General features: G+C 52.4%; 1 pseudogene; it reads left to right on the top strand.

Annotated features, from left to right (window-relative positions):
- Positions 1 to 7573: 7573 nt before the first annotated feature.
- LOC104674381 lies at positions 7574 to 11023 on the top strand (annotated as a pseudogene).
- The last annotated feature ends 10456 nt before the right edge of the window (positions 11024 to 21479 follow it).

Genomic DNA, 21479 nt, shown 5'->3' with positions numbered 1-21479 from the left:
AGGCATTCAATTCTCATAGGAGCGTCAACTCTAATGTGAACTGTACATGCGAGGGATCTAGGTTTCACACTCTTTATGAGAATCTAACGCCTGATGATCTGAAGTGGAACAGTTTCATACCACAACCACCACCCCTGACCCCGTCTGTGGAAAAATTGTCTTCTGTGAAACCAGTCAGGACTGCAGGTAGCAAGTGCCTGTGGTCCCAGTTACTTGGAAGGCTGAGGTGGAAGGATGGATTGAGCCTGGGAGGTGGAGGTTGCAGTGAGTTGAGATCATGCCGCTGCACTCCAGCCTGGACAACGGAGTGAGACCTTATCTCAAAGAAACAAATAAACAAAAAGAGCCAGGCATGGTGGCTCACACCTGTAATCCCAGCACTGAGATGGCGCCATTGCACTCTAGCCTGGGCTACAAGAGCCAAACTCCATAAAAAAAAAGAAAGAAAGAACCCATAAATGGCTCACACATTGAAATTATCAGGCAAGAAGAGCTTTAAAGTAACTACATACATACATTAAAGAATTTAGAGAAATATCAACACCTACCTGTGAAGGATGGTAAAATAAGAATTTAGAGAAATAAGTTTTAGTATAAGTATGTCCTAAATATGTATGGTACATACTTACTAAAATAGTTTACTTTTTATCAGAAATCTAAATTTAACTGGGTGTCCTATATTTTATCTGGCATCTCTACCCCAAAGCCAAGCAGGAGAGAGTTCAGAGTCCTATCTTCCAGCAGGTGACCTAGCCTAGGACAGGGCCTGGCCAGGGGCAATTGTGCATTGGATGGGTTCGAGATGCCAGTTATTCAATGTGTCAAAGGTTTGCCAGGCCAACATACAATCAATATTATTTTTATTTAACATTTTTGTCTAAAGCAACTTTAAAAATTTTAATCTTTTATGTGGAAATATAGATTCAGAGGAAATTTCAAAGATGGTACAGAGAGGTTTCATGGACTCCTCACTCAGTTTCCTCCAAAGGTCCTCCAAAGATTCTATTTTGTATAAATGTAGGACAATATCTAACAATGTCACTTGTCTAGGTCTATGCCATTTTATCACATATGTAGACTCCCTTAACCACCGCTACAATCAAGATACAGAACTGTTCCACCACCATGAAAATCCCCCTCTTGCTATTCCTCTGCACTAATTCCAGGCTCTTCCCCTCCACTATTCCTACTCCTGGCAACCACTAATGTGCTTTCTGTCTTCATAATCTTCTCACTTCAAGAACATTATAAAATGCAAAAATTAGCCAGGTTTGTTTGGTGGCACCAGCTTGTAGTTCCAGCTACGTGGAGGCTGAAGGAGGAGAACTGCTTGAACTTGGGAGGTGGAGGCTACAGTGATCCTGTCACTGCGGTCCAGCCTGAGAGACAGGGCGAGACTCTCTCAATGAATGAATGAATGAAGGCCTGGCACGGTGGCTCACACCTATAATCCCAGTAGTTTGGGAGGCCGAGCCAGGTGGACAAAAATTAGCCAGGCATGATGGTGCGTGCCTGTACTCCCAGTTACTTGGGAGGCTGAGGCATGAGAATCACTTGAACCTGGGAGGTGGAGGCTGCAGTGAGCTGAGATTGTGCCACTGCACTCCAGTCTGGGCCACAGAGTGAGACTTCATCTCAAAAACAAAATAAAAAAAAAAAAAAAACAAAGAAAAACAGAACATTATATAGATGGAATCACACAGAATGTGGCTGTGGCCTTTTGAGACTAGGTTTTTTTTTTCTACTCAGCAAATGCCTTTTAAGATACATCCAAGTTGTGTATGTTCCTTTTCATTGCTTTTTTCTGTTTGAGATGGAGTCTCACTCTGTTACCCAGGCTGGAATGCAGTGGCAAGATCTCAGCTCACTGCAACCTCTGCCTCCTGGGTTGAAGCAATTCTCCTGCCTCAGCCTCCTGAGTAGCTGGGATTATAGGCACTCACCACCATACCTGGCTTTGTTTGTTTGTTTTTTGAGATGAAGTTTTGCTCTTGTTGCCCAGTACAATGGTGCAATCTCGGCTCACTGCAGCCTCTGCCTCCTGAGTTCAAGCAATTCTCCTGCCCCAGCCTCCTGAGCAGCTGGGATTACAGGTGCCTGCCACCATGTCCAACTTTTTTTTTTTTTTTTGTATTTTTAGTAGAGATGGGGTTACACCATGTTGGCCAGGCTGCTATTGAACTCCTGACCTCAGGCGATCTGCCTGCCTTGGTCTCCCAAAGTGTTGAGTTTACAGGCGTAAGCCATCACAGTATTTCATAGAATGGATGTATCAGTTTGCTTAACCATTCACCTATTGGGGGGTATTTGGTTGTTTCCAGTTTGGGGCTATTACAAATAAATCTGCCATGAACAATCATGTGTGAGTTTTTGTGCAGACATCAGTTTTATTTTCTGCTACAAATGCTCAGAAGCAATTGCTGGGTCATATATTGAGGTGTATGTTTAATTAAAGAAGCTGCCAAACTATTTTCTAGAATGTCTGTACCATTTTATATTCCCACCAGCAATGTATGAGAGAGTGAGTTTTGTCTGCATCCTCGCCGATATTTGATATTATCACTATGTTTGATTTCAGCTGTTTTAATAGATATGTAGTGATATCTTACTGTGATTTTAACTTGCATTTCCCCAGTGGTTGGTATTGAAGATCTATTCCTGTGCTTTAAGTCAACTCATTTTTAAAACCTAAATAAATGTATTTAAAAAGGAAACTTTTGCTTTTGGAGGCCAAGGCAGGCTAATTGCTTGAGTCCAGGAATTCAAGACCAGCCTGAGCAACATGGTGAAACTCTGTCTCTGCTAAAAATAAAAATATCCAGCATGGTGGTGTGCGCCTATGGTTTCAGCTACTCGGGAAGTGAGGCAGGAGGATTGCTTGAGCCTGGGCAGTCGAGGTTGCAGTAAGCCATGATTGCGCCATTATACTCCAGCCTGGGTGACAGAGCAAAACCCTGCCTTAAATAAATAAATGAATAAAAGGAACTTTGTGATTAGTGGTTCTCAAAGTGTGGTCCCTGAGCCAGCAGCATCAGCATCACCATCACCTGAGAACTTGTTAGAAATGCAGATTCTCAGGTGCCACCCCAGATCTCCTGAATCAGAACCTCTGAGGAGGGGGTTCAGGGATCTGTGGGTTAACAAGCCCTCCCGGTGAGAATCAGTCTCATTTACTACAAATAGAAGGTAATGGTAAAAATAAATGCATCTGCGTATCGCCTGAAATCCTCTTGTGGGCCCCAGGTTCACACACCACTTTCGGGCAGGAGCCCCACTCACAGAGGCTATGACAAGAATGCTCCTGCCCCTGGGGCTGTGCAGTGACAGCTCACACAGCTCCACGTGGCAGTTCTGAGTTTGTGAAGTGCTGATGCAGTCCAACTACAGCCCTTCCTGCCCTTCAGTGGACTGAGAAAATCCAGGCTCTGAGGAGGGCGAGACTTGCCCAAGGTCACCCAGCAACATGGTCAGTCTCCTATCCCAGGGCCCTCACAGTGCCTGGCCTGTTTAAAGCCTGCCTCTATTCACTGCTGAGTGAAAACTCCAGCTCCAAAACAGAATATGGGGAAGGATACTATCTTGGGCAGCTTATGTTTATAGCTGCAGATACACAGGAAAAAAGTCTGAAAATACAGTTGAAACTGTTATTTAGGGAGAGATGGGGTTTGCTGTTTGTGTTTTTAACTTTTATATTTCATAATTTTTATCACAATGCATAGTTATATAATCAAAATTTATTAAATGTTAAAAATTGACATGAAGCCTGATCCAGCCACGGCCTATCATTTGCAGAGTCAGGAAACCTTCCAGATAGAGCAGCCCTGCACCTGCCCCAGGTCACACCCTGGGCCTGGGCACATGCTAGGTCCTCTGTCTGGACACCCTCATGCCATGGCGGCCTCCACATCCATACCCACCAGCACCTCCTGTGGGTGAGGCCCTACCCTGCATCCAGCCCTGAGCACCCCCTAGCCCAGAGGGCACCTCATGGTGTGAGAGTCCACCTGTCTGTCTCTAAGGGAGGAAAGCTCCTTGGGACATGTGTTCCGCTTGACCATCACCCTGGCCTGGTACAGAAAGGTGGACAGTGGGTATTAGGTGAATAAATGAATGAATGATTGGAATGAGTCCCCAAAATGGTGATTTCCTGAGGCCCTTCTCCAGCTGGCCCAGGCGGAACCAGTTCCACTTTTCACAGGAAAGCCAGGTGTGAGGAGTGGGGCAGGTGATGTGTGAGGGGCCAGGTTCTCAAAGGCTGGATGGACACAGGGCTTGTGGTGGGTCTGGGGGTGGCAGTGCTGCTGTGGAAGCCTCGGGGAGGGCTCGTCCCTGGAATACCCCAGGGTATCCTGCTGCGTGGTGTGAGAATTCCTGGCTGGTGGGGACACACAGGTACTTGCTTGGATTGGCCACCTGGTCCAGCCCAAGGAGCTGCACCTCCAGCCCCTCAGGGAAAAACTCACTTTTGATGTGTGACAACAGCTGCAGGCAAGGGGAGGGAGAGGTGTGATGGGCCTTGGCCTTAGAAACCAGGAACCAGTTCATGCCCCTACCTTGGTCTATGTGGGAAAGGGATGGGACCTCAGCTAGCTCTAGGGTTCTGGGTTATGGTAAGGGCCCTCCCTTATGGACTCAGTGATGCAGGCTGACCCAGCCCCTCCCCGAGCCTCATCAGTGAAACCAGGGGTTTCGACAGGACTGGGCCAGGGCTCTTGACACCTCCCAGCTCTGACCTCTGGCTTTCTCCCAGGAGAGCAGGAGATCAGACAGAGGTGACCCAGGCTCCCCTGTTTACCTCAACCTCCTTGTGGAGCCTCCCTCTTTCTGCCTGGGAAGTGGATGGGGCTAGAAGGAGGGGCACTCACCTGTAGGTCTCTGACTTCTCTGCCCAGGTGTGCCTGGAGAGCCTGGTCTATACCCAGTGCTCTGCTACACCCCACAGCCTGGCCGCAACCTCCCTGCCTCCAGAGCAGCCCTGGCCCAGGGAAGAAGCTGGTCTCTGCATTGAATGATAGGTAGAAAATGGAAGTGGGGATGACAGCTCTGGAAAGGAGCCAAGGAGGAGGTGACTTCCCAAGGATGTGGAGGTTTTTTTCCAGAATGGAACTTGACTGGTGCGGGCAAACATCAGGAGGTGGGGAGGATGGCGCCCTCTGTGGGAGCTGGGGCGACTTGCCTGGGCCAAACAGTGGTAGGCTCTGGGTAGGAGCGGCCAGAGCCTGGGGTCCCTGTCCTTGCAGAGGACTGAAATGCAAAACAAGTGTCCCCTGCCTTCTGGCTGGGGGACATCCTCTACTTCCAGGCCCAGACACACACCAGCTGCCACAAGCCCCTGAGGCTCTTCAGAGGACCAATGGGCAGCCACACCCACTCTGGGCCAGCCTGATGGGCCCACCTGCACCCTGGTCAGGGCCCATGACTGAGGGGACTCTCTGGGGACAATGGGGGCAGTCTCATGCTGCCCTCTTACAGGTGGGTCAGTCCCTGGGATCTGGTGTTGGGCTGGGGTGGGCTGAGGCTGTTCTCTGCCGGGGTGCCTGGTGGACAGCAGGTGGAGCAACTTCTCCTTGGCTTTCCTGGACCCCAGGACACAGCTGAACACTGCGCTTTACCCTGGAAGCCTTCAGATCTTCAGGGGACCCCGGGAAGGAAGAGGGGCTGCCCATGCTTGCTCCCTGCAGCAGGCACCTCCTCTGCAGAGTGACATCACCTGATTCCTGAAGTCCTGGGTTACTGACCAGAGAGAGCCCCAACACCCTCATCAAGGCCTGTTCTTACATCAGAGCAGCTAGTACATGAGTTCGGAGCTGAAGGGGGCAGAGAGAGAACACAGGGCTCTGTAAGAGTTCTCGGCTCCCTGCTGCAGTGGGCCTCGTAGAAGGCCCCCCAAAGATCTGCAGCTGCTGTAAGTCACTGGGAGGAAGCTGTGGCAGACATGTGTTTCCCAGCCTGGTAGATGCAGATGGGTATCCATGCCCCCAAGTGGAAGGCCCAAATGAGGCCTTGGATGTGGCAGTGCAGGAATTCTAGCCAGCTCTGGGGCCCTGGGCAAGTCATTTAACCTCTCAGAACCCCACTCCTGGTCACCATGGGGCTCTTGTGTGGATGTAAAGGACCCTCAGGCCACGTATGTCCCATCAGTGGAAGCCTAGTATGGGTGGAGACCCCCGAGACTGAACTCAGTGGCGAGATCCTGCCTACCCAGCTCTCCTACATAGAGCCCAGAGCCAGCAGGGTGGGCTTCCTGGAGATGCAGGCACTCCTGCGGGCTGGGAAGCATGAGCAGGGGTCCCTTTGGGGAGGTGGAAGAGGCTGCGGTCAGTGGAGGCCATCATGAGGCAGAGCTTGGGCAGAAAAGGCGTGATGATTGGGGGATCTGAGACTCGACAGAGCCTGGACTGAGGACACTATGCCACTCAGGCGGTGGAAACTGAGCTACGGCTGGGTCCTCTGGTCCTGAGTGAGGCCTTGCCAATCCTGGAAGCTGTGCCAAAGGTGGCTCCATGTAAGGGCACATCTGAGCACTTTTTGTTTTTGAGACAGAGTCTTGCAGTGGCACAATCATAGCTTACTGCTGCTTCAAATTCCTGGGCTCAAGTGATCCTCCCACCTCAGCCTCCCAAAGTGCAGGAATTATGGGCCTGAGCTATGGAGCCCGTTTTAAATCTTAATAAATATCTCCTCCTGGTCTGCTTCCCTGGCTGACACACATGCTGGCATCTTGTGCCTAGACAGACATGTTTCTGGACTTGGTTCCATTTGTTCTGACGGGCTCCTCTCTCTCAATGACCGCACGTTACAGTATGTGGCTATTCTTACACATTTCTGTATAGAACTCAGGGTTAGTATATTAATGTCAAACTTCTACTGGTTTTTGAGGCTGGGTGGAATGTTTGGGCTAATTTAGTTGTGGGCATCTTGACAATACAGGCTTTCCCTCCAGGAACAGAGATTCTGGGACACAGGTTTTGCACATTCTGGTTTATTGCTTGGCTCGCTGCCACAGAGGGATGGCACTGCTCCACACGCCATGCCCAAGAGATGTCCCATCTTATCTTTTTCAAACAAGTTGAATGTTCTCAGCTGACAGCGTATCATCAGTGCTGCAGGGACTCACTCCCCAAAACCCGAGATGAAGTGAGGCAGAGACTATGGAGCAGATCCGTGCTGACTGCATTCGTCCTTCCTGACCTGGGCTGTCTCTGAGCTGACAGAGGGCACTGATTTGGGGACCGGGGAGGGGACAGTACAGGAGAAATGCTCCTCACCTCCCTTAGCTCCTCCTGTCCACCCAACACTTGGTCACCAAGGTATCTGACTTCCAGGCCCCAGTCACCACTAACAGGGTGCTGCATGGGAACAAAGTGTAGGCCCAGAACCTGGAGTTCAGGTCACTCCTCCTTCTAGTCGAAGCCTCTGTCCCTCCCAGGTGATTCCAGCCTCATTCCTCCATGGGCCAAATATCCTAAACAAAGGCCTGGACAGGGGGTCTTTACCCAAGTGCCCAAAAACACAAGCAGAAAGGCTCTGCATGCCCCCGTGGCCTGCCAGAGGTAAGAGCCTGTCCGTCAAAATGCACAATCCTGGTTCTTGCAGGAAGGTGAGGAGCAGAGGAAGAAAAAATCCATCTCATTCTTTTAGCAGGAACCTAAACTTGGGAAAGCCAGACCCAGTACCTTTCTTAATCCTGATACTTTTATAACTGGTTACAGCGGGGTCTCATGCACAACTGTTTTCCAACATCTTTCAACTGGCCATATGACACCATGTAATTTATTTTTTTTCTTTTTCTTTTTTAAGGCCAGGGGGAGTGGCTCACACCTGTAATCTCAACACTTTCAGAGGCTGAGGCAGGAAGGCTGCTTGAGGCCAGGAGTTCGAGACCAGCCTGGGCAACATAGCAAGACCCCATATGCAACAGAAAAACCTGTCTCAAAAAAATTTTTTTTCAGTGCAGTGGCATGATCACAGCTCACCATAGCCTCCAGCTCCTGAGCTCAAGCAATACTCCCACCTCAGCAGTTGGGACTCTCAGAGTACACCACCACATCTGACTCATGTTTTAATTTTTGGTAGAGGTGTAGTCTCACTATGTTGCCCAGGCTGGTCTTGAACTCCTGGCCTCAAGAGATCCTCCCAATGTGACCTCACAATGCACTGGGGTTACAGGCATGAGCCAACAGGCAGCTCCTGCAAAATCTGTTCTCCAGGTGCTTCTTTTGGGCCTCCTAGCTAGACTGTCATTGGCAAATACTAGTTTATTATTTTCCCACATTTATGTTAATGGATTTCCTATGTTTTATTTATCTAGACTAGGGTTTCTCAACAGCAGCACTATTGACGTTTTGGGCTGGATAATTCTTTGTTATGGAGCTGCTTGTGACTCACAGGATGTTTATCAGCATCTCCAGCCTCCGCCTGCTACATGTCAGTAGCACTCTTCAGTGTGACAGCCAAAATGATTTCAGATATTGTCAAATATCCCCAGGAAGGCAAAATCACCTTCAGTTGACAACTGCTGACCTAAAAACCTCTGGAACAATGTTAGATCACGGTAATGATAGCACATACTGCTCCTAACCTTAATGGGAATACCTCTGGAATCAAAGTATAGTAGCACCTGTATACTACTGTCTGGGCTGTTATTAGGACACTGTATTAGTCCATTCTCACACTGCTATGAAGAAATACCCAAAACTGGGTAATTTATAATGAAAAGATGTTTAAGCTGACTCACAGTTCTGCGTGGATGGGGAGGCCTCAGGAAACTTACAATTATGGCAGAAGACACCTCTTCACAGGACAGGAGGAGAGAGAAGGAGAGCTGAGCAAAGGGGAAAGCCTGTTATAAAACCATCAGATCTCGTGAGAACTCACTCACTATCACGAGAACAGCATGGGAAAAATTGCCCCCATGATTCAATTATCTCCACCTGGTCCCAGCCTTGACCAGTTGGGATTATTGCAATTCAAGGTGAGATCTGGATGGGGACACAGAGTCAAACCATATCATATCCTTTATATTAGCATACTGTATCAAAGCATATGCAGATGGTGTGTGCCTGTAGTCCCAGCTACTTAGGAGGCTGAGGCAGGAGAATTGCTTGAACCCAGGAGGCGGATGTTGCAGTGACTCAAGATTGTGCCATTGCACTCCAGCCTGGGAAACAGAGCAGGACTCTGTCTTAAAAAAAAAAAAAAGGAGGGGCTGGTCTGATGAGGGGTCACTTGAGCAGAGAGTGGAATGAAATAAAGGATAGCAAGCCACACAGTGTGCAGCAGGCAAGGATGGTGGGAGCAAAACTGGTGTCCCTGAGCAGCAGCAGGGAAGCTGGAGTGGCTGCACTTGTGTGGGTATGGGGAAGAGGGGAGAGAGGTCACTCGTCTCTGTGAGGCCCAGGACTTTGTTTTATTCCCTGCTGTATCCAAGTGCTTAGAGTGGGAACTAGCACAGAGAAGACACTCAATTGACATTTGCTGAGCAGATGAGTGCCTGGAGGAGACCTCAGAGCAGGGTTTGGTGGAGGGTGGGTCAGGGAGAGAGTTCACTCAACAGCCTGGTGATAGGGGAGAACAAGTGGCCAGAGGGTATCCATCTATGATGGGGACCAGGGGTCCCTGCTGGGCAGCAGTGTGGGAGACACACGGATCCTGGCCATACCTCAGCCTTCCCTCCAGCTTGATTACCTGCCCCCCCTCCCTTGCAGAGGTTTCGGTTCTGTGGTGATCTGGACTGTCCCGACTGGGTCCTGGCAGAGATCTGCATGCTGGCCAAGATGGTTGAGTGCACAGGGTCTAGTCTGGGTGGAGGAGGGGCACTGGGCTGGGGATTTTGGGTGTAGCTGATGTTGAGGTTTCTCTAAGTTTAGGGCCTCAGTGCTCTCAGCCTGTGCTACCATGCCTTGTGACCGTGATCAGCGGCTGGCCTGCTCTGAGCCAGTCCCCAGGAAGGAGGGGTGAGATTCACCAGCCTGGCTGATGTAAGGACTTCCCTTCCAGTCCTCTGTGAAGTTGCAGCTGCTCTGCAGCCAGGTATTAATGAGCTGCTGGGACAGGGGAATGATGTGAGTACAAGTCCCAGCACCCCATTGTCCCATGACCTTATGACCCCCAGTGCCCTGAAGCTCTGCACTAGGCCTGGGGAGATGGGTGACCCAGCCTCGACACCTCTCTGGGCACCTCCCATACTTCTTTCCAGCCTGTCTGTTCCTTATTGCAGGATCCAGGCTAGGGGTGAGGGGCTGGTGAATAGGGTACTGGCACCCTCTGAAGGTCTCCTTTCTCCATAGTATGAGAAGATCCTGAAGCTCACAGCTGATGCCAAGTTTGGTGAGTACCTCACTGAGTCCACAGGCCCAAGGCAACCCTGGGACTTCAGCCTGGTGCCTGGTACAGAGGGGCCCCCCAACCCTCCCTGCAGCATCCTTAACTTACCTTCCCTAGTGGAGGAGCATGAGGGAAAGAAAGACATTGAGTGTCCCACCTTCCTGTCCTCTGCCAGCTCCTGGAGGAGCAGGAGCAGTGCCTGTGGCTTCAGGAGGCCTGGGAGCTTTGAGCTGAAGTTAATAGGGCAACTGGGAGGTGACTGGGGCCACAGTGACACCCCCTGTCCCACTCATGGGTCCCTCAGAGTCAGGCGATGTGAAGGCCACAGTAGCAGTGCTGAGTTTCATCCTCTCCAGTGCAGCCAAGCACAGTGTCGATGGCGGATCCTTGGCCAGTGAACTGCAGCAGCTGGGGCTGTCCCAAGGTATGGGTTGTGGGTGGGCAGCTGGGCAGCCTGTGTGGGCCAAGGGCTGCTGCCAAGGCCCTGTGACCCTGAGGTGTACTCTGCCTCATCTGGACCAGGAACCCAAGCCAAGCCCCTACCTGCTACCTCCAGAGCTACTCCATTCTACCCCCAGAGCACGCGGCCGGCATGTGCCACTGTTACGAGGAGAAGCAAAGTGCCTTGCAGAAGCACTTGTGGGTCTGCATCATACGCAGCAAGTATGAGGCCAGCCAGGGTCCAGGCTCATTTTAGAAGGTGCATGCTGCACGCAAAGTGCATGGAGAGTCCAGGGGGATGTCTTAACCATGGTCACATACCAATCAGGTGCAGAGCTGGGACCTGGCCCTGGCTCTCTTGACTCCGTGGGCTGTGTGATGTGTACCTACAGGATCAGACCTTGCCCTTTCCTCCTGGTTGACTCTTCCCTAGTCCCCTGTGCCCCATATGTGAGCACCCAGCTCTTTCTTATTCCTCTCTCTCCGAAGCATGGTCCCTGGGAGCACAAGTGGCAGAAGGGGCAGCAGAGACTGTGGACCCCTCAGCTGCACCTAAGACCTCTGTGTGGTCTAGCTCTGTGTGCTGGGGGAGGCTTTTGGCTACCATTTCCCCCTCTGTAAATGAGACCGATACCTGTGGCATGGAGGGCGGGAGGCCGGTGTGAGTGCCAAGCACTTGGAGCAGGGCCCTGAGTAAACATGGACTTGGAAACGGGTGTTCCTCGATTTTATGCACCTTGGGAATGGGAGTGGGGCTCCCTGCATGGGTTGACAAGTCATTGCTTTCCCCCACTCCACCTCTTTCCCAGCCCTGCAAGTCCAGTCCTCGGGGGTCCAGGAGGGAAAAAGCCCCTGGCTGTGTGACTTCGGGCTGGTGCCTGGCTCTCTCTGGCTCTGAGTTCCTGGGAACGTCAGCAGCCAAGCCATGCCCTCAAGTTTAGTACCTTAACAAGAAAGGCGGGGACACTGGGATCAGGCCCACCCCCCAGCCCCAAACCCCATGGCCCCAGCTGGAGGATGAGGAGATGCTGGGCTTGGATGGGGGAATCAGGGATGGAAAGGGACCTGCTCACCCCTCAGCTTGGCTCAAAGGCTCAAGGCGTCAATGGTTGAGCCTGCCCCTCAGGAAGCGGCCCGGGCCCAGCCAGACAGTGACCAGGACGAGGGCAACTCTGACGAGCAGGTGGCCCAGGATGAGGAGAGCCACGGCATAGCTGGAGATGAAGGCGTCCAGAGGGCTGGAGGCTTTGGGGCCAAGAGTGCCTAGAGCAGAGCGAGAAGGCTATGACCAGGTGGGGCCCTGCCTCCCAGACTTCTGAGAAGGCAGAATCTGGGCCCAGAAGATCCTGTGGGACCAGAGATCTGGGGTTAGGAGCATCTTGGAAGGCTCCATGAGGAGGGGAGGCAGGCTTCAGATCAGGGCATGTGGAGTAGGCAGATGGACAGAGGGAGAGGGCCTGCAGAGGGAAGGAGGTACTGACCGAGGTCTGGGATGACGGGTGTGCAGACCCTGGTGAAACAGTCCCAGGAAGCTTTTACTCCTGGCGGGAGGCAAAGAGGGAGCAGACCTGTTGCATGGTGAGAGAGAAAGAAAGAGAGAGGAGGCATCAGGCTCTTTTAAACAACCAGCTCTCCTGTGACCTGATAGAAAACTCACTCATTGAATCACTTGAACCTGGGAGATGGAGGTTGCAGTGAGCTGAGATCGCATCACTGCACTCCAGCCTGGGCTGTGAGCGAACTCTGTCTCAAAAAAAAAAGAAAAAAAAAGAAAAGAAAACGCACTCATTACCATGGGGAGGGCACTAAGCCATTCAAGAGGGGTCCCCCACCATGACCCCCTCCATGCCTGGCTTCCTAGGAAATCATCTTGACCCCAAGGGGTTGGGCAGGGCCACTAGGCTGAGGGTTGGAGTTCTATCTCTCCTAGTCCCAGCCTGGGTCTCCATCACAGGCTAGCCCACTCTGCTTGCTGTGTTCTCTCCACACCTGTTCCCTGCAGCCCAGGGGTCAGTCTGGGTGCAGGCCTGGTTAGAGGTCCAGAAGCAGACTCTGCACCCCCGGAGCTCATACCTCCTGTGCACCATGGCAGCCAAAATGCACCAGCATGGCCAGGAGTGCTTGCTTGTCCCTGTAATCCTAGTGTTTTGGGAGGCTGAGGTGGAAAGCTCTTGAGACCAGCCTGGGCAACATAGCCAGACCCTGTCTCTACAAAAAATAAAATTAGGCATGGTGGCATGCGCCTGTGGTCCCAGCTACTCAGGAGGCTGAGGTGGGAAGATCACATGAATCCAGGAGGTCAAGGCTGCAGTGAGCTACGATTGCACCACTGCACTCCAGCCTGGGCAACGGAGCAAGACCCTGCCTCTAAAACAGGAAACAAAGTGCACCAGTGTGTGGATACCAGGTTCTCCTGGTGTGTGGACCTGACCGCACTTGGCCCCACTGGTGAGTAAGAGGCTGCCTGCTGTCTTACAGAACATTCCCAACACTACACCTGTGACCCTCCTGCATGCTCTGGCAGGCTTTGTGAGGGGACCTGTCACCTACCTCTCTGGCTGCCCTAAGGCCCAGCTCAAACCTTCCCTGCCCCGAGAACCTTGTTCTGAGAGTCTTTCCCCCACCCAGAGGCCCCCTCATTTCAGAGCTTTTGGTGGGGTGAGTACAAGGATCGACTCTCTGCTACCAGCCTGGGAGGAACTGTCCCCAGGGTTGGGTCTCTGGATGGCATATGAGGGTCTAGACCAGGACCCAGATGCCTCTAACCTGAAAGGTAGGACCTCGGTTGCCCCAGCTTCACAGAGCCCCTCGTCCAGCCTGACCTTCAGGGACAGGCCTGACCCCTGCGTCCTTTGGTCTTGGTCCCTACTGGGAACTCTGGTTACCCTGGCTTACCTACTTTGACTCCAGAGGTAATGCTGACATCCCCCATGAGACACAGTGACAGACTGCTTACCTGGCTCAGTCACCATGGCCAGGCAGAGCTCAGGTCCTGGCCCTGTTCAACTTCTGCCTGCTGGGTTCAAGTGACTCTCCTGCCTCAGCCTCCCGAGTAGCTGGGAGTACAGGTGCATGCCACCATGCCCAGCTAATTTTTTGTAGTTTTAGTAGAGATGGGGTTTCACTGTGTTACCCAGGATGGTCTTGATCTCCTGACCTCGTGATCCACCCACCTCAGCCTTTCAAAGTGTTGAGATTACAGGCCTGAGTCACTGTGCCTGGCCTCCCTAACACCCTTCTAACTCTGGTGCCCTGCAGGGTCTATTTTGGAGCACCTGGAGCCCAAGAAGCTGCCCCTCACCTTTGTGATTCCAGGGACCCCCTCCCTCATCATGATGAAGGCGGACCCAAACCCGCTGAGGTGCCTGAAGGAGCAGGGTCAGCCTCTGCCTCCCATGGCCTCTCTGATGGGGAGGATGTTATCCCAGCAGCGAGAGCTGGGAGCAGAATCAGGAGGATGGGGGGTTTCTCTGTGGGTAGCTCTGGGATCCAGGGTGGAGCTCTTTTAACCTGGTCCCTCCCCTGTGACTCTCCTTGGCCCCAGGCAAAGAAGCAGCTTGCTGGAGGTCACCTGTCAGGTAGGGACAGAGAGGGATCTGGGTTCTTTTTCACTCACCGGCAGCTCCCCCTCCCCCTGCCCTCTTCCCCATTGATAGAGAACCTGGCATGCTGTGCCCCGTAGAAGAGTTCCCTTTCCTTCTGGTGAGGGATGGAAACCAGCTTAGGGTGGGAGGGATGAGGGGTCTGGGGGCTCTCCCAGCCCTGCCTCACATTTGAAGGATGGCATCTGGGTGACAGCATGGTTTAGGCTCGAAAAAAGGCACCCCTAGGTTTATAGTCTGGCCTCGGGCAGGATGCTGCCATGCCACCTTCTCTTCTGTGCATCCTGACCTGGCACCCTACTTAGTTAAATGTCCTCAGGCCTCCTGCACCTTGGGCATTGCCCCCACTCCCTGCCCCGACATAGCTCTCCTTGTCCTGGATTAATCTTCAGAGATTCTTGCCCAGCCCACAGCTTTGCTGGACATCGCAGGCTGGGCCAGGCCCCCTGCCCAGCACTGACATCTCTTTGTGAGTCTCAACCGGACTGAGCTGCAGCTTCAGGGTCAGGGTAGGCACTGACTTAATTGATGTGACCCAGGACAAGGTGGTTTATTGATGGTTTCATATCTGGTTAAGCTCTTGGCCTCTATGGTTTCTTTGGGCGCAAGATACCCCTCTATCCCATGCTTAGGTGCCCACATGTGGCCACAGGTGCCTTTCGTACCACCATCCCTGCTAGAGGCCAGTGTCCAGGCACCTGTGGCTCCAGGCAGAAGGCTGAGTGCAGAGCCAGGCCTGGGCAGATGTTCTGCAGGGGCTGCAGGAGCCGACAGCCCTGACCACTCAGCCCGTGGCCTTCCATTCCCCTTCACTGTGTCTGGCCCCTCATCCACCATCCTTCCAGGGGCTAGGGACCTGGACCACACTGACTTTTGTCTGCCCCTGGTTCCCCTTGTGCCTGCCAGGTTCTTGGCTGAGCATGATGGTCTTGTCCATTTTCTTGATTATCCACAATCAGAGATTTATAGAGCCAAGTGGGGACATCACATCTCCTGTCTACCAGGTCCTCACCAGAGACAGGACTGCCTTGGGCCGGGCCTGGGATACTCAGGGGTCACACTCACCTTTTGAGACCTAGCTTCAGCGGCTTCAATCTGGGCAATGGCCTGATGGGCAGCTGCCCCTTCTCCTCTGCTTTGGAGAGGAAGGTCAGGCAGGAGATCTGCTTCCTGCCCACCTGAGGCTGGTTGGAAGCAGGGCACCCACCTGTGCCTGTCTCACCTTGCTGTAGGTGCAGCGGAGGATGAACCCCTCTCCTGATCTCCTGCAGATGTGCATTCCAGGTTTACAGTAGGTGTTGGAGTGGGCTCCAGAGCTCTCCTGGCCCTAGGAAACCCTGGGCTCCATGAGGCCTTGGCCTAGCCAGATTGTTTCCCACACTGTCACCTCCCCACACTGTCACCTCCCCACACATGGGGCTGCATGTTGTGTGCCCTGGGTGGGACATTGGAAGGAGTTCCACCTTCCAGGTTTGGATCACAGTAAAGCCTCTGCCATGGAGATGTGCTGGCTGAGACAGATGGGGTTGAACCAGCCCTGTCACGTTGGTCTTGGGCAAGTCACCTGTGCCTTGCTTCCCTTTCCCCAGCAGCCAGATGGGGATAATAGCACCTATTTCACCCATACTCAAGTGCTCACTTGTTAGCGGGAACTGAGTCCTGGAGGAGGTGCAGGGGGAGCCATCGAGGTAGCACTGCAGCTGGACCTGGGTCTCAGTTCCTGCTCCTGGCTGTGAGATGTGTCTCTCTCTGTTTATTCATCTGAAGGATAGGGCTGTGCTGTTCTGGGGTCACTGTGACAATGCAGCTGGCCTGTGTGAGTTGGTGGTGGCCTCCTGAGATGGTTTGAGGTGGACTGGAGGTGTGTTTTGAATGACCTTCACCCCCTTGAGGAAGACCCACTTCGGGAAGACTCACATGTCTGTGTAAAGGAAACCAGGTTCCCTGCCCTTCAGCTGTCCTCCGTCCCTTCCCAGCCCCCTCTGCTGTCCTGCAGGCTCTGGCGGTTGCCATCCCGCTTGGTGGCTATCTGGCTAGTCCACACTTCCAGGTGGACCCTCTCTCCTCACATGGTGCATATCCCATTGTGCCACCTCCAGACAGGCCATGCTAGCTCCAGGGCCTCCCTTCCCTGGTACCCAGCCCCCACCACTAGGTATGTGCCCCCTCCCTAAAGCCCACTGTGTTCACCAGCTGTGTTTGGACTCTGTCTCTGTGCAAGGCCTCATGCAAAGGCTGAATCAGCCTGGCTTGTAGAGGGCCAGGAGACCAAAGCTCAAAGAGAGTAACGGTCTCCCAGAGTCCACTTAGCCTCAGCCCCAGAGCTGCATCCGTGCTGTTCCTGGCTCCAATGAGCCAGTTCTCTCCCATGACTCCTGTAAGTGCTCCTGTGGTGATGGAGGTAGCTGGAGAGAACAAGGCTGCCATAACCTCCATCCCTGAGAAGGCCCAATGGGGAACTTTTAGGCATCAGGGCATCCCAGGGAGCATCTTCCAGGGACCCATCCTGCACCCTGCCCCACCCCGGCTCTCTAGTGAGAAATTGCAGTTGCTTGGACAGCGGGGCTGACCCAGGACAAGTGCATCTATTAGGCTGGTCTTTGGGGTGCTGGGGTGGGGGCAGGGGTGCTTCATGGATAGGAAGGAGAGGCCTGTGTGTTCCAGAAGTACAGAGGAACCTGGTGCCAACTGCAGTCAACCCCAATGTGATGACCTTTCTACGTGCCCTCTTCGATATCTTGGTGCTGACTGCTGTATTTGGCCAGGTAAGCTCATGGTCTGTGCTCCTGGGGTCCCCTCACTGGGCCTGCCCACTGCTTCCAGGTAGGGGAGCCTACGGGCCAGGACTGTCCTTGGCTTCCCCTTCCAGATCGTGGGTTCAAAGATCATTCCTGGGTTCCACCACCACCAAGCTTCAACGGTGTCCTGATGGGCACAGGAGCTGCTGGGGCTTTCTAGGTTAAGACCCTTGCCGATCTCGGCACTCCCCCCTCTGCAGTAGGGGGGCTGCAGGGGTCAGCCTCAGTCTCTGACCTGGAAGCCTGCCTTACCTTGCCCCGGCAGCCCCACACCTGCCCTGGAAGACCCCCCACACCCAGTGGCTCTGATCCACTCTAGGGCAGCCAGGGCCCCCGTTGCTCATACCCTCTGGCCTGAGGCTGACTGGCATTGTGGCTGGGTTTGGGGGTCAGGGTTGAGGGTTGGCCTTGCCCTTAGTAGCCCCCATTCCCCCTCTGACCCCTTTTCAGTCTTCTTCCTCTTGTGGGCTCTACCCTGGCACCCTCCCAGGTCCTCACACTGGATGACTTTCTAAATATCCAGAAATCACTTTTTAAAATACCAGCTTTGGGGCTAGGAGTGCCTAGAGCAGACCAAGAAGGCTATGGCCAGGCAGGGGCTCTGCCTCCCAGACTTCTGAGAAGGCAGAATCTGGGCCCAGAAGTTGCTGTGGGACCAGAGAGCTGGGGATAGGAGCATCTGGGTGGGCTCCGTGAGGAGGGGAGGCAGGTTTCAGATCAGGGCATGCAGAGGCAGTGAGCCTGAGGGAGGAGGCTGGTGGACAGATAGAGGGGGCCTACAGAGGGAAGGAGGTACTGACTGAGGTCTGGGATGACCATCTCTACCAAGAGGCCCTCTGCCTCCCCCAGGATGTGCAGACCCTGGCGCACACAGTCCCACACAAGAGCCTGGGCTGGCACCGCCCTGAATAAGGTGGCACCCACTCTGGCGGTTAGTGGATGCAGCCTGGTGGGAGGATCATCCCACTTCAGGGGGCTGGGCAGCCTGAGGGGCCTAAGGGAGGTCATCTCTTCCAGCCTCCTGCCCTCAACCCCAGAAGCCAGGTCTGAGCCCTAGGCCACCCAAGGGCCACCTTGGGCCCACCAGAATTCCTCCACCACCACTTGGTCAAAGTTTTGTAGAGGTCTGAGGACAAGGGTCAGCTGGGGGATCAGGAGAGGATGAAGAGGGTCACAGCTCTGACAAAGTCTTGTCCAGTCATCCCCCATCTTCCCAAGGCCTCTTCCCTGAGCCCCCTACTTCATTCCGCCGCTTCACCCATCTCGTCAGCTGCCCCTGAGGTGCCCAGGACTCGGGGCTGGTGTTGTCCTCCAAGGCCTCGGTGTAGTGCTGGCCCAGGATCTGCAGCCAAACTTCATACAGCACCAGCTCCGCCTTTTCCCCTAGAGAGATAGGGGTGGAGGTGGCATCAGCCTGCACTCCCTCTCCTGGAAGCCCTGGGGTGGGACGCACACACAAGCTCTAATACTCCATCCAGGGGTCAGCTACTGCGGGTCTAAAAACGAGATTTGTTGCTTCCTGTTTTTGTGTGACCCATGAGCTAAGAATGGCTTTTACATGTTTAAATGGTTGAAAACATGGAAAGTAGAATCGTATCTTGTGACACATGAGAAGTATGTTATGTGACGTGCAAAATTCCACATCCATAAAGAAAAGTTTCTGGGAATGTGACTATGCTCATTTGTTGACATGTTGTCTAGGGCTGCTTTCTTGTTGCGGGGGAGGGTTTGAGTATGTGGTGATGGAGACACAGTGGCCTGCAGAGCCTTAAAGAGTTTCCATCTGGCCCTTTAAGGAAAACGCTTGCTAACCCCTGCACTGATCTAGCTAATGGAATATGCTGCTCACTCCGAGAGTTGATTCTAGTAGGAAATGTTGCTGATAATGTAACAGATGCTGCTTTTATGTTTTATTTTGTCACTGCTCTGGTGGGAGACATGTAAGAAAATTCACTCCCTGGGAGGAGGTCATGGTGGGGTTTGTGGCCATCAATGGTGAAGCCTCTGCAAGAGGATGCGTGGGGAGCTCTACCGTCTGCTGAGGGGGTTGTGATGGGTCCTCTGTGTTGAGGAATGAAGAGGGAACATGGTCTGTCTGCTGGGAACTGGCTTCTGAGGAGCAGAGGAGATGGTGGTTCGGGCCTGTGGAGGCAAAGGCCCAAACCAATCTGGTCTCTGGGGTGGCCGGCAGGGAGAGTAGTTGTGTAGGAGTGGGTGCGAGGGCAGAGCCTGAAGGAGGGCGCCCAGACCACACCCCAGGAGGCTGCAGTGGTGGGGGTGGGGCAGCACTGTAGGAGGACCAGCGCCTTCTGTGGCTGAGGGGTCCTTGGAGAGCAGCTCCGTGCTGTGCATACCTGGAGGGGACTGATTTCACCCAGCGTTCTCCTTACTTTGGTGTGGAAGAGCTCTCCCTGTTAGGATGGCATGAGCTTGCAGAAATCATCCTATCAGGAGGCCTCAAGAGGAGATATGGGTTTCTTGCAGCCCTTACACTGGGGCAGAGCTGAGGGTTTTTGCCTCTGACTTGGTGGGACAGATCTTGTCATGCATGTGAGAACTCAGTGAGGTCCTGGGCAATCAGGGAGGTGATGGGACCCTCTCATCCCTCTGATGTTGACTGCTTCTCGCCTATGTCCAGCTCCTTGCTGAAACTCTGTGCCCCATTCCTCTCTGTGGCCCCAACACATGAGCAAGCATTGTCTGAAGAAAATTCTGCCCATTCTCTAGAAGGGGAACACCGAGGTTTAGAGAGGGGAAGAGCCTGATGGCCCAGAGACACACAGGGATCACAGCCCTAGTAAAAACACAAAAATTAGTCGGTGTAGTGGCACATGCCTGTAATTCCAGCTACTAGGGCAGCTGAGGAACAGTAATTACTTGAACCCAGGAGGCAGAGTTTGCATAAGCCATGATATCACCACTGCACTCCAGCCTGTGCAACAGAGCGTGACCCTGTCTCAAAAAAAAAGTTAAAACCCATTTGTCCAGTATAACGTTTTTCAAAATACATACTCAAACATAGAAAAGTCTAGAAATGTCACCAATGGTAATTTCAGGAAAGAATTCTAAGGTGACTTTTTTGGTTATCTGCAATTTTTTCTTTTATTTTTTGGACATAGGGTCTTGCTCTGTCACCCAGGCTGGAGTGCAGTGACCTGATCAGGAATCACTGCAGCCTTGACCTCACAGGCTTAAGCCATCCTCCCACCTCAGTCTCCTGAGTAGCTGGGATTACAGGCACATGCCACCACATCTGGCTGATTTTTGGATTCTTGTATTTTTTGCAGAGATGGGGTTTTGCCATGTTGCTCAAGCTGGTCTTAAGTGATTTACCCACCTCAGCCTCCCAGAGTGCTGGGATTACAAGTGTGAGCCGTGTGTGCCAGGCCTATTTTCTATAATGACAATGACCATGGATTTCATGTGCCAATATTTTTCTAACAATAATATTTACAAAGCATACTATGAAAAATATTCAGAGAAAAAGAAGAATACAAAATTGTAAAAATCATATATAACTAGTTGGTTTGCTTTTTTTTTTTAAAGGAAGAAAGAAACAAAGTAGACTGGCCAGGAAGATAGTTACTTCCACTTTGTATTTCTCTGGTGATCTCATTAGGAACTCTAAAAAGTTCCAGGAGTAGAATCATGGGGCAGAGTACCCCGGCTTTAATTTCTGGTTCAGAGAATCCTACCAACTTACATTGTCACCAGCAAGGTCTTTGACTACCTGAGCAAATCTCACCTTAAATCAATTCTCACCTGACATTAGCTGCTCAGCTTTCCACTGATACGTTGACTCCAGGAGGCTCCTTGAGTTCTGCGTGTTCAGCTGGCCTCCAGTGGCCCCATTATTATTTTCTGCCAGGTAAAAGTCAATCACTCAAACAGGTTGCAGCTGGAATCAAACAAAGGCAAGCTGTTAGTGAACACATAAAACATTTCTCCATTACACAGTCAATTCAAAAAAGGTTTTGATTTCTTTTGCCAGGAATTTTAGAAAATTAATCATACAAAACACTGTATCATTCTCTTGGAGAATAATCAAGCCAAGATTTTCAACCATCTCAGTGGTCCATTGAAAAATGTTCATATCTATTTAAAATCAAAACCAGAGAGAATTCAAGTTAATGTACTTGTTGTTGTTGTTGTTATTGTAGTTTGAGACAGCATCTCGCTCTGTCACCAGGCTGAAGTGCAGTGGCTTGATCTCGGCTCACTGCAACCTCTGAATCCCTGGTTCAAGTGATTCTCCTGCTTCAGCCTCCTGAGTAGCTGGAATTACAGGCACACGCCACCACCCCCAGTGAAT

This window comes from Rhinopithecus roxellana, chromosome 5 (genome assembly GCF_007565055.1).
Source record: "Rhinopithecus roxellana isolate Shanxi Qingling chromosome 5, ASM756505v1, whole genome shotgun sequence".
Taxonomy (NCBI): Eukaryota; Metazoa; Chordata; class Mammalia; order Primates; family Cercopithecidae; genus Rhinopithecus; species Rhinopithecus roxellana.
The sequence above is the reverse complement of the archived record's forward strand: the minus strand, read 5'-3'. Positions and strand labels throughout refer to the sequence as shown.